Source organism: Hippocampus zosterae, chromosome 1, assembly GCF_025434085.1.
Source record: "Hippocampus zosterae strain Florida chromosome 1, ASM2543408v3, whole genome shotgun sequence".
In the NCBI taxonomy this organism is placed as follows: domain Eukaryota; kingdom Metazoa; phylum Chordata; class Actinopteri; order Syngnathiformes; family Syngnathidae; genus Hippocampus; species Hippocampus zosterae.
This window is the reverse complement of record NC_067451.1, coordinates 29,550,778-29,565,288: the sequence shown is the minus strand read 5'-3', so window position 1 is coordinate 29,565,288 and position 14,511 is coordinate 29,550,778. Positions and strand designations below refer to the sequence as shown.

Here is a 14,511-nt window from a genome sequence, read left to right as displayed (position 1 = left end):
CAATTAAAGCTTGATGTGATTGCTAGTGCTCCTCCGTACACTTGATACGCCTTGACAGCGGATTCTGGCTAATACACATTAACAGATCGTGTTACTCAGATGGGCCGAATCTTTCTACGCATATTCGTCTTCTGATTTTTCTGGAACACTATATTGCTTTTAAAGTTAAGATCTTGTATTATTAAATTGTGTATTACTTGCGTCTGAGATTTTTCTTTGGTCAGTTCTGTAAAAAACAAAAAAACCCCAAAAAGTCTATAGCCTAAAAATGTTTTGATCCCTTTATGACTATAACAGAAACCATTCGAAAGTTAAAATGCTATACTTTTTTTCGGCAGAAAAAAAAAATCCACTTTTTTGAAACAACCCTCTGAAAAATGTTTCATCACAACAGGACATAAGAAAGTCGAGTGTCACTCTGGTGAGTGCAGAGCTCTCCCAAAGTCAAATCATTCTAATTTGGATCACAATTTCCACATGACAGAAAAACAATTGCTGCATGTCCGAATTTTACGATTCATGCATTATTCAGGGAGAAAATGCCAAGCATCATACATCACATCTTTTAAAAAGCAGGCAAAAACAGTTCCTGACTCATTTTTGTCCACACCTTCTCTCATGAAAGTAGTATGTATGTGACCAACAGCAATAGAAAAATGACACATTCACACTCACACAGATGGCGCCGGGCAATGGCGACATGGTGCTACGCTGTGCAATAATTTGGCTTTTATTTTCTGTTATCTGGACTAAATCGTGTCAGTGTTTTCACTATACTAGGGAGGATTTACTCAAGCATCGATACAGTTCTGGTGAGTTGCCTCACTTTGCCCTAGAAGCTCGTATTTTGATCGAGGAAATCCTGTCCGAGTCTCCAGAACCCAGCCAGTCTACTCGTAGAATACGACCCGTTAGCCGGCGGAGGCGGGGATCGAGAGGGGGTGCGCTGGTGAAACTCCGGAAACGTAATTCCCGTGCCCCTCTACCGAGCATCATGCTGGCAAACGTGCAATCGCTGCGGTACAAGATGGACGAGCTAATCAGCCTCATGGACTCGCGACAGGACTTCAGAACATGTAACGTTTTTTGTATCACCGAAACCTGGTTAGAGTCAAAGATACCCGACGCCGCTGTTACACCCCCCGGATTCGCCTTGTTCAGATTCGATCGTGAATTTGACCAGGTCAACAAAAGCAAGGCCGGTGGTGTGTGCTTTTTGATCAACGAGTCCTGGTGCACCGATACAAAGGTTATTTCTAGGTCGTGTACTCCGGAACTTGAATGCCTCACCATTCGCTGCCGTCCCTTCTATTTACCACGAGAGTTCCCTTCAATTCTACTGACAGTTGTCTTCAGCGAACCCAAAGCCGACACCAAGAAGGCAATGAACCAGCTCGCTGACGTCATCGCGAACAATGAGATTGCGAATCCAGGGGCTATTTCTATCATTGCCGGCGACTTTAATCAATGTAATCTCCGTAAAACTCTTCCAAAGTTCTACCAGCACGTGACTTGCCCAACTCGGGGGCCGAATACCCTCGATCACTGCTACACCACGATAAAGGACGCCTATCAGTCACTGCGACGTGCCCCCCTCGGTACCTCTGACCATGCCTGTGTCCACCTCATCCCGACGTACAAATCTCAATTCAAGCGTGAGAAACCATTCAAGAGGACAGTCCGGCAGTGGACGTCCGATGCCATTGATCGACTCCGTGGATGTTTTGAATGCACGGACTGGGATGTGTTCCTAGAAAATGCGACCCTGGATGAGTGTACCGAGGCGGTGACTGATTACATCACATTCTGCGAGGATTTATGCGTCCCCATCAAGGAAGTGACCGTTTATCCGAATCAGAAACCCTGGTTTGGCGGTGCCCTCAGGCGCGAATCACGTGCTCGTCAAACAGCCTTTCAGTCTGGAGATGCGGCCGCGTACAAAGCATCAAAGTATCGGTTCAAGTCCGCCGTCAAAACCGCCAAACGCGACTACGCCAGGAAACTCGAGGATTCCCTCGAGTCTACAAATAGTCGCGACCTCTGGCGGGGAGTGCGGAAAATAGCGCCGTACAAGTCTGGCGGCAACAAGAACTCGGATCCTGACGACCCAACTCTACCTGATGAGCTGAACAGGTTCTACAGCCGGTTTGAAAAGTCAATGCCAAAGCCTAATACCAGCGATGAACCCGAAGATCCTGATCGTCTGAAGATTTCTACTACTGACACCGTGAAGCAGTTTAAACGCGCAAACGTCCATAAAGCGACAGGTCCCGACAAAGTCTCGAACCGTCTCCTCAAGATGTGCGCACAGCAACTCGGTGGAATCTACACAGAAATCTTCAACTGGTCACTTCGTCTTTGCAAAGTTCCTGCACTTTTCAAAGCATCTGTCATCATTCCCGTACCAAAACGCTCGCCGATAACTACTCTAAACGACTTCCGCCCAGTGGCTCTGACTTCAAATGTCATGAAGTCTTTCGAACGCCTAGTGAAGGATGTTCTCCAGTCGTTACTACCTCGTTCTATGGACCCGTACCAGTTTGCCTACAAGGCGAACCGGTCAGTAGATGACGCTGTGTCTATAGCGCTTGAGAAAGTGTACCGACATCTTGACAAGAGTACTCCGACCTACTGCCGACTTCTTTTCATAGACTTTAGTTCCGCCTTCAACACAATTCTTCCGTCCAAGCTTTTTATAAAACTTCTAAATTTAGGACTTCCGCTGAACTTGTGTCACTGGATTTATGACTTTCTTTGTCTGAGACCCCAGGTTGTTAAAGTCGGCTCCTCAGTGTCCAGTGAACTAATTCTGAGTACAGGCGCTCCACAGGGATGCTGCCTGTCTCACTTCTTTAAATTTGCCGACGACATCACCGTTGCTGGGTTCATTGTGGCCAGTGAGCGCGACTACCGCCGCCAGGTCGACGAACTGGTGATGTGGTGCACCGAGAACAATCTCGAGCTCAATGTCTCGAAGACGAAGGAAGTAATCGTCGACTTCCGTCAGGACAATCCGAAGAAACCCTTGGCTCCTCTGGAGCCGATGGTTATCAACGGCACGGACGTCGAAATCGTTGAAACCTTCAAGTTCCTGGGGATTCACATCTCTAGTGACTTGACCTGGTCGGCGCATGTCGGCCACTGTGTAGCAAAAGCTCAGCAACGCATGTTCTTTCTGCGACGCTTGAGGAGCTTCGGGGTCGGCCAGCGCATTCTGACCAAATTCTACCGGGCGGTGATCGAGAGCGTTTTATCGCTCTCGATCACGGTTTGGTTTGGTCGTGCAACGGTCGACGACCGGCGCTTGCTCGAGCGAGTCGTTAAAACCGCTTCCAGAATTATCGGTCATGATGTAACGTCTTTGGACGAGATCTATGTTCAGCGCTCACTGCGGAGAGCTCATTCAATCACACAAGATGACTCTCATCCTGCTAACGAATTTTTTGAAGAACTTCCATCCGGTAGAAGATACAGATCGATACTTGGTAAAACTAGTCGCCATCGCGAAAGTTTTTTCCCTAATGCAGTCCGTCTTCTGAACAAAGATTTAAGCACAGAGTGTTTTAAGCATTTTAAGCATTGACTAGTCCAGTAATGTAATGTTTGATCCTAGCAATTTATGCATGCGTCCGCACCTGTTGAATTCTGTTATGTGTATACATATATAGCTAATAAATGATGATGATGATGATGATCAAGAGACAAATATTTAGTCTATCCATCGATCCATCCATACTCCATCACTTATCCGGGGTCGGTTCGCCGGGGCAGCAGCTTTAGCTTCCCTCTCCCAGCCACTTCTTTGTGCTCTTCCTGGTGGATCCCAAGGTGTTCCCAGGCCAGCTGGGTGACATAGTCTCTCCAGCGTGTCCTGGGTCGTCCCCAGGGTCTACCAGTGGGACATGCCCGGAACACCTCACCAGGGAGGCGTCCAGTGTCACGTTACGTGGTGGTGCTGGACCCCAAAAAGCAGGCAGGAGGGAGGAGCAGGGTGTATTTGAAGAAGTGTATTGATAAAACACAGAAAACTAAATCCTAAGCAAACAAAGTCCAAAGTAGCAAACAAAAATCATGACTGAAGATAAAACATAACAGCAACCAAACATGACTGAAACAAACCTGATTGCAAAAAACAAACATGACAGTAGCCAAGAGCAAACAATGACCCGGCACTGAGTGCTCCTTTTAAGGCCCTAATTACCTATGACCAATAGGTGCGCAGCTGCCGGGGGAGCCCTACAGTGCCACCTGTTGGTCCATAAACCGAATCATGACATCCAGGCATCCTAATTAGATGCCCGAGCCACCTCATCTGGCTCCTCTTGATGTGGAGGAGAAGCGGCTCTACTCTGAGCCCCTCCAGTATGACTGAGCTTTTCACCTTATCTCTAAGGGGAAAAAAAAAGCTGTGAAAATAAATGCTTAAATCTGGAACCCCAGAACACGTGTCAACACATTTTTATAAACATTTTTACGTGAACTTCTCTGAATTTTGTATTTATATTTGTCGCTGATTTTTTACTTTTTTTCCCTAACACATCGGTTTTGAAAATAATGCTGATAATTTCATCACAATCACATATTATGATGATGATGATGTATATGTTAGTTGCTCCATGTACAGCACTTTGTATGCATCAATAGCTGTCTGAAAGTGCTCTATAAATACAGTTCAGTTGAGTTGAGTTGATGAATCAAAGGTTAGGTTCAGCCATAGTTTTTTTCTGATATATCTTAGCTAGCTATAAATTACAATGCATGGTAATATCTGTATTGCGCAAGCTTTTGTCGGTCAAACTTAAAAAAATAATTATATATATGTATAAACAGCACATATATAGATAGATAGATAGATAGATAGACATAGATTGACATTTTATTCATGTCCAAAATACGTTTAAGGACATTTAAAGCCATCTCTGATTAAAATTAGCTGTTGACCAGTGCAATTTATTGTTATGAAGGGCCACCTGGCAACGTTTGTCGACGGGGTATATTAAGTTTCACAAGTATTTTCCCGATAAAACATATCATGAAAGACAGAAAATGAGAACATCGTCTACTGTATGTTACCAACTAGCTAGAAAGGGCCCCTCAGCCACCCACCATTTTTTTTGGATTGAAGGTGGGCGAGTTACCTACACATTTTTCTCACAACGGTTTTGACCGTGGAGGTTGGGGATTCATAGGAGTCTTGAACCCCCCCGACCCCCCCCCCCCAAAAAAAAAACAGTAGTCCAACTTTAAATTTCAGTTTGAATTGTTCTTGCACAGTAGATCGTGGCAGTCATAGGGAAGAGAAGAAAGCACAGCTCCCCCATGCGCAAGAAACTCCCTGCCGCCCCCTGCTACTGTTATGTTTCTTTCTGCAGCCTTCTACAGTCTTTTTTGTCATTTTATTTTATTTTCTTTGCCTCGAGGGAGTGCAGAACTCTGTTGCGTTAATGACCTTGCGTGCCGCATTCGCGGCAACCTTTGATCTGTTTTCACTGTAACGAACCCAGAACTCCTGAAGGGTGTGAACATGTGAGCGTGTGCATGGTGACACATCCACGTTTGCTTGTGCATTCATCATGTACTCCAGCGGGTGATGAATGTGCACAACCGTCAGGCAGAGAAGTTTCCATTACTTCTGAAATCTGGTCCTCATCCTCACGTTTCCAGCTACAGGTGTGCTTTCCTAACCTCTCACCAATTGCTGCTCGCTGACTCTGATTTACTCTCAAGTGCTCCCACTGGGTAATGAAGCATCCGTCGCAGCTGTGAACACTTTGAATATTTCACCGCAACGGTCAGATGTTGGGAAAGGATTGTTACATTGTGGTCACATTAAACGATTGGTTTAAACATCGGTGCCTGATTGTGCCGCCTTTATCCATTCAAGTTGCACTTCCAACGGCAAACGGTCTAAAAATTGCTTTTTTTGACTGAGATGAGTCAGCCAAAATGGGAATCGGTCCATCTCGGCGCTCTTGTGTTTTCTGCCCGCATTGCAATTAAGACTGAACAATGAATCAAATTCAAATCAACACTGCAATCAGGGTTCCTGCAGTTTAAATGAAATACTTTAAATTCTATTCAAAATCAAATTTAGGATGATCTTAAAAAAGTGTCCTCTCTCAGGTTTGTAAACAATGATGTGGTTCCTCTGTTGAGACTGTGTGATGTTACCACAAGAGTCATTCACAATTTTTTTTGATCAGAATAATAACTTCTTTTGTGACTTGAGACCATTTATAGTCATAAAACCCACTGTGAACATTTTTTTGAAATATTGATTTCAGCTATTTTAAGGCCAACAAAGGCCTTGTTTTTGGATTCATTGATTCAATGTTTTTTAAGATTTTTTAAGGCTCCGCGGGTTTCCTGGTAATGTATTAGAATGTCATTTTGAAATCGCAAAAAAAAAATTTCAGGAGGTTTTTCGATTGCAAAATGTCATAGAACTCAACCTCCCTAAAAAGTGGACAAATAAGACTACTTAGGGAATCAATAAAGTTCTCAGCTTCTGAGTCATTGTGTGGATGAGGTAAGTGCGGAGAGGACATCTTGAGCTGCACTCAAATAATTCAATCTATGATTATTTCTGTGCATTGTTTTTAGCCACTGCCTGAGCATTTCCATAAAAGAAACTCTCAGTTTGCTTCCCAAATTCAGTTGGGACCCGACAAATTTAGATTGAATGGTGACAAAGTGGCATTTTGTCCACACATTGTACAATATTTATTGTTTCTACAGAGGAAAAAAAAAGTTTTCATGGTTTCAACTTTGAGCACTTGTATCTGCATCCCCTTCTTGTTCAGTAAATTAGTACCTCCATAGTTAAAGTAGATACATTAATTCACGGTTCATTTGTCTTTATTATAGCTAAGACCAAAACATTTATGTATAATAAATCTGATCATGTTCATTGAGATACATATTAAGTAAATACAGATTTAAAAAAAAAAGAACAATAATACTGTTCTGTATTTGTTTGGATTCCATTTGGTTTTGTTCCCTCGTGTGCCCTTTTTGTCGCCACCTGTTCTCGCCATCCATGTCCCTTGTGTTTAACCAATCAGCTCCCTCAACCCTGTGTGTCTTGTCCAGGTGTTTCTCGTTGTCTTGTCGCTTTGCTTGTATGTAGTTCCCTGGGTTCTGTCAGTCTTTGTTGGGTCATTGTGAGTGTAAGTGTCTGTGTGCTCCTGTCACCTTTTGTTTTCTGTCGCAGATGTTTTGCTATTTAGGTTCCTTGTGCTTTTCAGGACTTTGAGTACTTCAGTGGGGTTTTTTTCCAGTGTAGCCCTGTCTGTATTTTTCTTTTTTTTTTGTTAACTAAATCTTGGTCAGTCCACCCTGCTCCTCCTGCCTCCCTGCAAAACTTGACAAATGCATGGCTTTGGACTTTGATAAGATGAGTGCATCTGAATGCACAATTGTGATATTGAGGAATATAATTGCCATTAAATTGCTTTTTAAAATCCTTCGGTCCTAATTGCAACACCTCTTTGAATGATATTAAGCATTGTTGTGTCTTAGTGTCAACACGCGACGCGCTGATACTCAAAAGATGACCCAGCTCACATGTTGAGCTCTTGAGCATTTTGCAATGACTTGTGAATGAGAGAACGAGTTAGTGGCAGGATTTGCCTCATCCTCTCAAATTCCCTTCCCCGCCTTTCTGTCCCGCTGCAGACAGCTCGCCCAAGGTGCGACGCCTTCAGCAACACCGGCAGAGGCGCAACTACTGTAAGTGAATCAACAGCTGGACAGCAGTATTGTCACAAATAGCTGCTGTTATCTTCTCCAGTGAATGGGAGCCAACGGTTTCCTCAGCTCCCTCTTAATTTAGGCCAGTTCTGACACAGAACATATCCTCAGGGACCGGGTCTGGCGGCATCCCTTTCCGCCCCGATCCAGCTGTCCTCTGCTTATTAGTTTCAGCTTTGAGTGAGGCTGATCTTCAATAACAGATTCTCGATGTGTTATGGAACTGCGCCCGCTTTTCAGTGTCAGTCTTATCATAGTGGAAGGGTTTGTGATCCCATGAGCAATAGTGTGGCCAACAATGTTCAGAGATGTGCTCACACTCTGGCAAGGTTTTAAGGGAGTGAGAAGTGAGCACTTCAGCATTGAGGGCGCGTGTGTACGCACACACATACACACTAGGTAGTTGCACTGCTCATATTTACTTGAATCCTAAAATACTGCCTATTTTAGCTGTTGAAAATGTGTGTGATGTCACTTTTGAAAATGATGAACACAAAAGTCTTGGTTTTCCTTCAAGGTCACATAATTTTTGAGTACTGTACACATTCACACATTGTGGGGCCAATTTTTGGGCCCAGGGCAAATCTAGCACAAAGTGATATCTAACCGTGCGCATAGGGGGGAGTTTTTTTTTTTCCCTCGACAGCCGCAGGTACTAGGGGGTGTTTGCGTCATTCTGGGATTGAACGCAGTGACTTTCTCTCAATCGGAGCAGCTCGCCTCATTCACTTTAAATTCAGCACAGATAGAGCGGTGCGGTTCACATGGCATGGAGTACATTTAAGTTGGATGATGTGGATGGACACTGAGAGACCGCCCCTTCCAACCCCGATCAGACAAATCATGAAAACACATTCATGAAAATAAATAAAAAAGTATTAGAGTAGTTCTAAATCCATTACATGCAGTAAGCACTTGAAGCCAGTGAACTACTTTTTTTTAACAATTACAAATGGGCTATTCCAGGGGTGCCCAAACTTTTCGGATCGAAGATCTACTTTTCGATCAACTATCCTCCCGGGATCTTCCCTTACCGGCACAATCGCGCGCGCGCGCACACACACACACACACACACACATATACACACGCACGCCAAGATGAGAAACAGCCTGAAACTGAGGCATGCGACGCACTATTGCAGCTTGTTAACTATCGTAGCTCACACGTACCGTTTTAAAGTGCTTCCCTGGACCCTCCTAGATTCCTATTCTTTGCCCGTGCCCTCGGTGAATTGTACACGAAGCAAACTCTGAATGAGAATAATGACGATAAAAGATAGATCTAGCGCAACAGCTCTGATCACAAGCTGCAATTGCAGACTGCTGAGCGCTAACAACTTCCGGTGACGTAATCACAAGCTACCATAAACTCAGATTTACCTGCTTTATTTTATTTTTCAAATATTTTTTGGGTGAAAATGAGACTAATAAGATGATTAGGGTACAGTGTACATGAACACAAAAAAATAGCTTACTAACATGTACAAAGACACACAAATGCTTGTTTTTTTTTTTTTCTCCTCGACACTCTTCAGATCTACTTGGGACCTGTCTTAGATCTACCGGTAGATCAGGATCGATGTAATGGGCACCCCTGGGCTATTTGTTTAAAAGAGGGCAAATAATGCTCATCCATCTTCAACCCAATTCACCAGTTTATTTATTCATAATCGATGACCAAAATAATCAGGAGCAAACAGCTGCACTGCACACCTGCTTTGTCGACATAAACTATGCTAAACTTGCACGCCCTCCACCTAAACACCATTTGTGACATATCGCGATAGAAGCCTTCACCGCTGCTATAAATAGACTTCAACCACTGTTAGAGTAGCACGACATACAATTAATGGAAGCCGTGTCATTGATTTTCAATGAAGCTGGCGTGTGCACAAACCTTTCGTTTTCTAACTCGTATCCACTAACAAGCTCCAACACACGCTGGGGCTTCACAGGTGCCGGCATCCCACAGACGGCATTAAAAGTAACTTTGGAGAGCCCTCGAGGGAGACGACCAATGCTGTTGATCACTAAGCCTTAAGCAATATGCCTGCTTGTCAGAAAAGACCATTACTTTAACCAGGCAGCTCGAAATAAACACTTGCGTAAAGAGCAGGGGGATCATTATGTAAATTGTAAATAAGATGCAGGTCCTCTTAGCCCTTTTGGAGACAAACGTAGGCTCTGTTATGACGATAATAAATGTGAGGAGCAAACTCACAATTGTACATAACCACTTGCTGTGTGAAGTCTGTGAGTCAAGTGCACTTGTTCTTCTAAAACAGCAAAATACTAAATACTAAAGTTTCATTTGTGTGTTGCACATTAACGGTGGAATTCTTTAAGCGATGGATTTTTTTTTTGTGTTTGAACTATTAATGATATCAAAGGGAAATGAAAATCCATCCATCCTATTTCAACATCGCTTATCCTGAAGAGGGTCAAGCAAGGTGCTGGAGCCTATCACAGCTAACTTTGGCTGAAAGGCGGACTGCACGATGAACTGGTCGCCAGTCAGCCGCAGGGCACTTATAGAGACAAACAACCATTCACATCTACATTCACACTATAACCGAGTGGAAACCATTCCATGTTGCCCGTTCACCAGTCAGATGAGTGTACCACTACATCATCAGCGACTGGGAATTCATATGAAAAGATCAAATTAGTCATATAGCTATTAGAAATTAACACGAGAAACCGCCCCTTGGCATAGTTCAAAATCCATATTAGCAGTTGGCGACCAGCAGATTGGATTACTTTTACTAAGGGTGGGGAGTGATTATTTTGGTGATGGCTCGATGCCTAAGCGAGTAACCCCTCTGATATTGGATACAGGCATGGAGGTTCACATTTCGGTCAGGGTGGATAGCGCACCTGCCGAAAAGGGGTGGGTTGCGTCTACCCCTGGTTGGATCAAAGTACTGACCCAACATGCTGGCTCATATCCTCAACCCAATGTGCTGGGTATAAATAACCCAGCATACATGGGCTCAGCTTCTTGTGGACCCAGCAGTGGGTTCGTGATTTCTCCCAGTTTGGGTTACTTTCGACCCAACTGGTTCAAAAGGACAGTGATAAGTAATGTACCGGTACTTGTTTTTGTGCTTAGCAGAGTACAATGTTTTTGGTGTGATGTGGTAAAATCCACTTTGAAGCAATTGGTCCTTTCACCCAAAATAACTTTCCTTGCAAACGGTCTGTCAAAAGATATAACGCAGTATTTCTCCAAACTCGGCGTTTACAATGGCTAGGTATTCTTCAGAGCTGTAGTGTTTTAAATTTCTAAACATCTATGTATATTTGATGTGATTTGAAAAATGTGTAACAAGCTGTGACATTTTTCTCCACACTAATACTCCCCGTATAGAGTGGGAAAGCAGCGCTAACAGCTGATTAATAATGAGAAAAATATTCACCACGGCAATAAGCCGTTACATATTTGCCCACCAGGGAGGGATTTCAAGTTTGCTATAAAATGAAAAGTTCACTGAAGCACCACTTGCTTCTAAATAACAGGAGTAAGCCTCAAGTTAATGGACTGACTTGAACATTAGTTCTTACATATGGAAATTCCTGGCTGGCTGGCGCCAAGGGGGGCGTAAAACTGTATTTATGTGTTTGCCTCCGCAAAGTCCTTAACGTTCCATCACCTCTTTCTCCTCACCTCTTTCCCCAGCCTTTATCCTGACCTCTCCTTTTGTTACCCGTCTTTTGCCTGAACCGTCTGCACCTGCCCTGCAGCAAACCATCTCTTCAAGCGTGCCACTATCTCTCTCTCTCTCTCTTCCTCTCTCCCCACCTGAGTGCCTTTCGCTCATCTCTTCTCACACGGTCTCCCTCCAAAATATCGGTCTACTCCATCAGCAAAGCAGACAGTTACTGGACTCTTGCATTAAAAAAAAATAAAATGCTGTGTGCACTCTCGGGGGAGAAAGTGGCTGCTCTTGCATGAATCTCATCCCTTATGGTGATTAAATAAAAATGAATAAGGGTTTCCCGTGGAGGGAAAACACACAGGCTGAAACTGTCCCCACAGCTCGGAAGAAATCACACATTGTTTCGTCTAATCCGATGATTTCTCGAGTGTCACCTTGAATTTCAATAATAGCGAATTACTCGGACAAGCATGTGCCTGAATGACGTCAGGGCGAAAGCCTGCGTGGGTACGGAGAGATCTAACTACACCAAGATACGTCATCTTCTTACCCATTCCTTCGCCTCTAATCGCATTTTCTCGACTGCTGTAGCTAACTGCTCTTCTACCTCCTCCTCCCCCTTCGCTGCTGCTCCTCCCCCAAGCATCCCATCTCCAGTTCACTGGTCAAACACACACAGTTGCGGCGCCCTCATTCCCGTTCCATAATCAGGACACACAGTAGTGCTACAGGGATATTACATTTTCTGATGCATCACTTGAGATGACTGGCTCGCCGGATTGCTAGCTCAGATGGACACGCGCTATCCTGCAGGCACTTTGGGCTGATTCAAGAAAAGGAAAATATTCCTTATATATTTAGACTACGCAAACTTTCTTTTCTGCACTGCCGAGGGCAAGCGCAAAGGACACTAAATGTCAAAGATGATTGCATCTTTTTGAGCTATTTTCTTTTTCATAAACGACACATTATAGCTTCCATTGTATGGCTCTTTCTTGTGATCCGCATATAGCCCCCCCCTCCTCCCCCCGCGCTTATACCAACTTTGGGACCTGCCCTGAAGAGGGGATGCTGTCAGGAGCAGATAGCTCCTAAGTGCCCTGGGGGGGTGGGGAGGGGGGGTTGCATCAGCTCGCCGTCGAGATGTGCAGTGTGCTTCAAAGTGTGAACACAAATGGAAAAGCTGCATTGAAGCCGCCGTGAAGCATTAAAGAGAAGATGTCACTCATCCTGCTGGATCAGCTTCTCACGTCGGTCTCCGTAATTTTTTTTCAATATTTAGATTTTATGCATATTCATATTTTCTGAATTAACTCTGAGTGAACTCGCTTGATAACAGAAGTTCCAGGGCAATTGCAATTAAGGACTTAAAAAGAGCTGCTGAAAATGTGAGTTTGGATGTGACAATAATATTTCCCTGAAAGACAACATCGTGCTAAAAAACGAACGGTGAACATAACAACTAATGACACAAGCGCACACTCACACAAACGGGTGCAAAAAATGCTGGACACATTTTGTTCAGTTATATGATAAAAAACAACAACAACAACAACAAAAAACTCTTAATTTGAGCGATTTATTAAACAACTTCCCCATTGGGATTCCAACCAGTCACACACTTTTAAAACCACTGAAATGTAAGTAACCCAAAATAGACAGAGACAATGCTGGGTCATTTATACCAAACGTGTCGTATTGAGCATGTTACGCGGCACGTATGGTTAGGATTTTGATCCAATCGGGGGTAACAAACCATTCTGATGAGTTCAAGCTACCGAGGCATGGGTTACCAGGCTATCACTCAAGTTGTGTTTCAAAATCATATTAATTTGATTGTCCTAATTTTCTTAAAAGGAAAAGCAACTTTCCCCTGTCAGTATTAGTCAGCTCCTCCACAATACTGTATGAGGCTGGTTGTGATGTCAGCAGTGCACAAAGAATTAAGGAGGAAGATTAGGAAAAAATGTTATAATTTTGAGTGAGCATTTTTCTCTTTTGAATGAGTTTTAGAAAAATGACACTGCAGTACGCTTCATCTATTGTACTCACAGTATACAGTATTACTGTATCATGCAAGTGACTTGATGATGTGGCACAATTTTTGACACCAGGTGCCACCGGCAACATTTTCAGAGCATTTCCTGTGAAATTTTCTTCATCTTTGCGACACAAGATATAAAAATGGTGACCAGCTTCAGCTTTTCAGTCTGCCAAAATCCACTCTTCCACCCTGTCTGCTGTGTCAAAATAATGAACCCAACCTTGGGTAAAAGTAACCCAATCTGCTCAAAATCCACAGCGACTAAGTGGGTTACGAAAATAAATAAATTGGAAATTAAATAATGTGCGTGTGTGTGAGTGATACAGTAATTAATTGGTGGAGCTACACTTACGGCAATCCAATGATTGGTTGTCAAAAAACAAAAAGGATCCGAACAACTAAAATAGAATGGGAAGAATGTTAATGATTGCTACAGCTTCTTGTTGCTTTCAAGCTTAGCTTGTAGCAGACGTGTGCACATTCTAGCATGATGTCTTTGATCCACTAGACACTTTGATTTGCTCCACTTTCATCTATTACTGCTTCAAACAACAAAGTAAATGGAGGAAAAGTGGTTAAGATGGCACGACTGTCTGTTTTATGAGTTGTGTTGTATTATTTTGTCATTTTATGTTAAGTGTTCTTTTGATGACGGTGCAGGCACCCGCAGCGTCTCCTCTTGTTGTCTGTATAAGAGGGAGGAAATTTCATCTGTCATCATCGTGTTGTATCATCGATGGATTACAGTGGTGTTGCCTTTCTATGATGCCATACTATTTATGTGCATGATGCATCACCTTGCCTCCAAATCTTATTGCACGGACCAAAACCGGATAAAGGTTTATTGTTCCAAACAGTATCATGGCAAGCTGCATATTGGGTGGAAACGTGGTACATCACGCTTTCATATTCTATACTATCCACATGAGGAGGAGACCTCACATGAGATTCATTCGCTCTTAAACACCAAGTCAGTTTTTTTTAAAATTTTTTTTTTACTTGGCCTCGTCACATACACAATAGTAACTGCCTGGGAACTGTAATTAGTCAGCTCCT

General features: G+C 43.4%; 1 protein-coding gene across 3 annotated transcripts in view; it reads right to left on the bottom strand.

The window, feature by feature from the left end:
* gria3b (glutamate receptor, ionotropic, AMPA 3b) overlaps positions 1 to 14,511 on the bottom strand; it is a 124,450-nt gene that overhangs the window by 83,839 nt on the left and 26,100 nt on the right. The gene's annotated exons all lie outside the window — the stretch shown is intronic.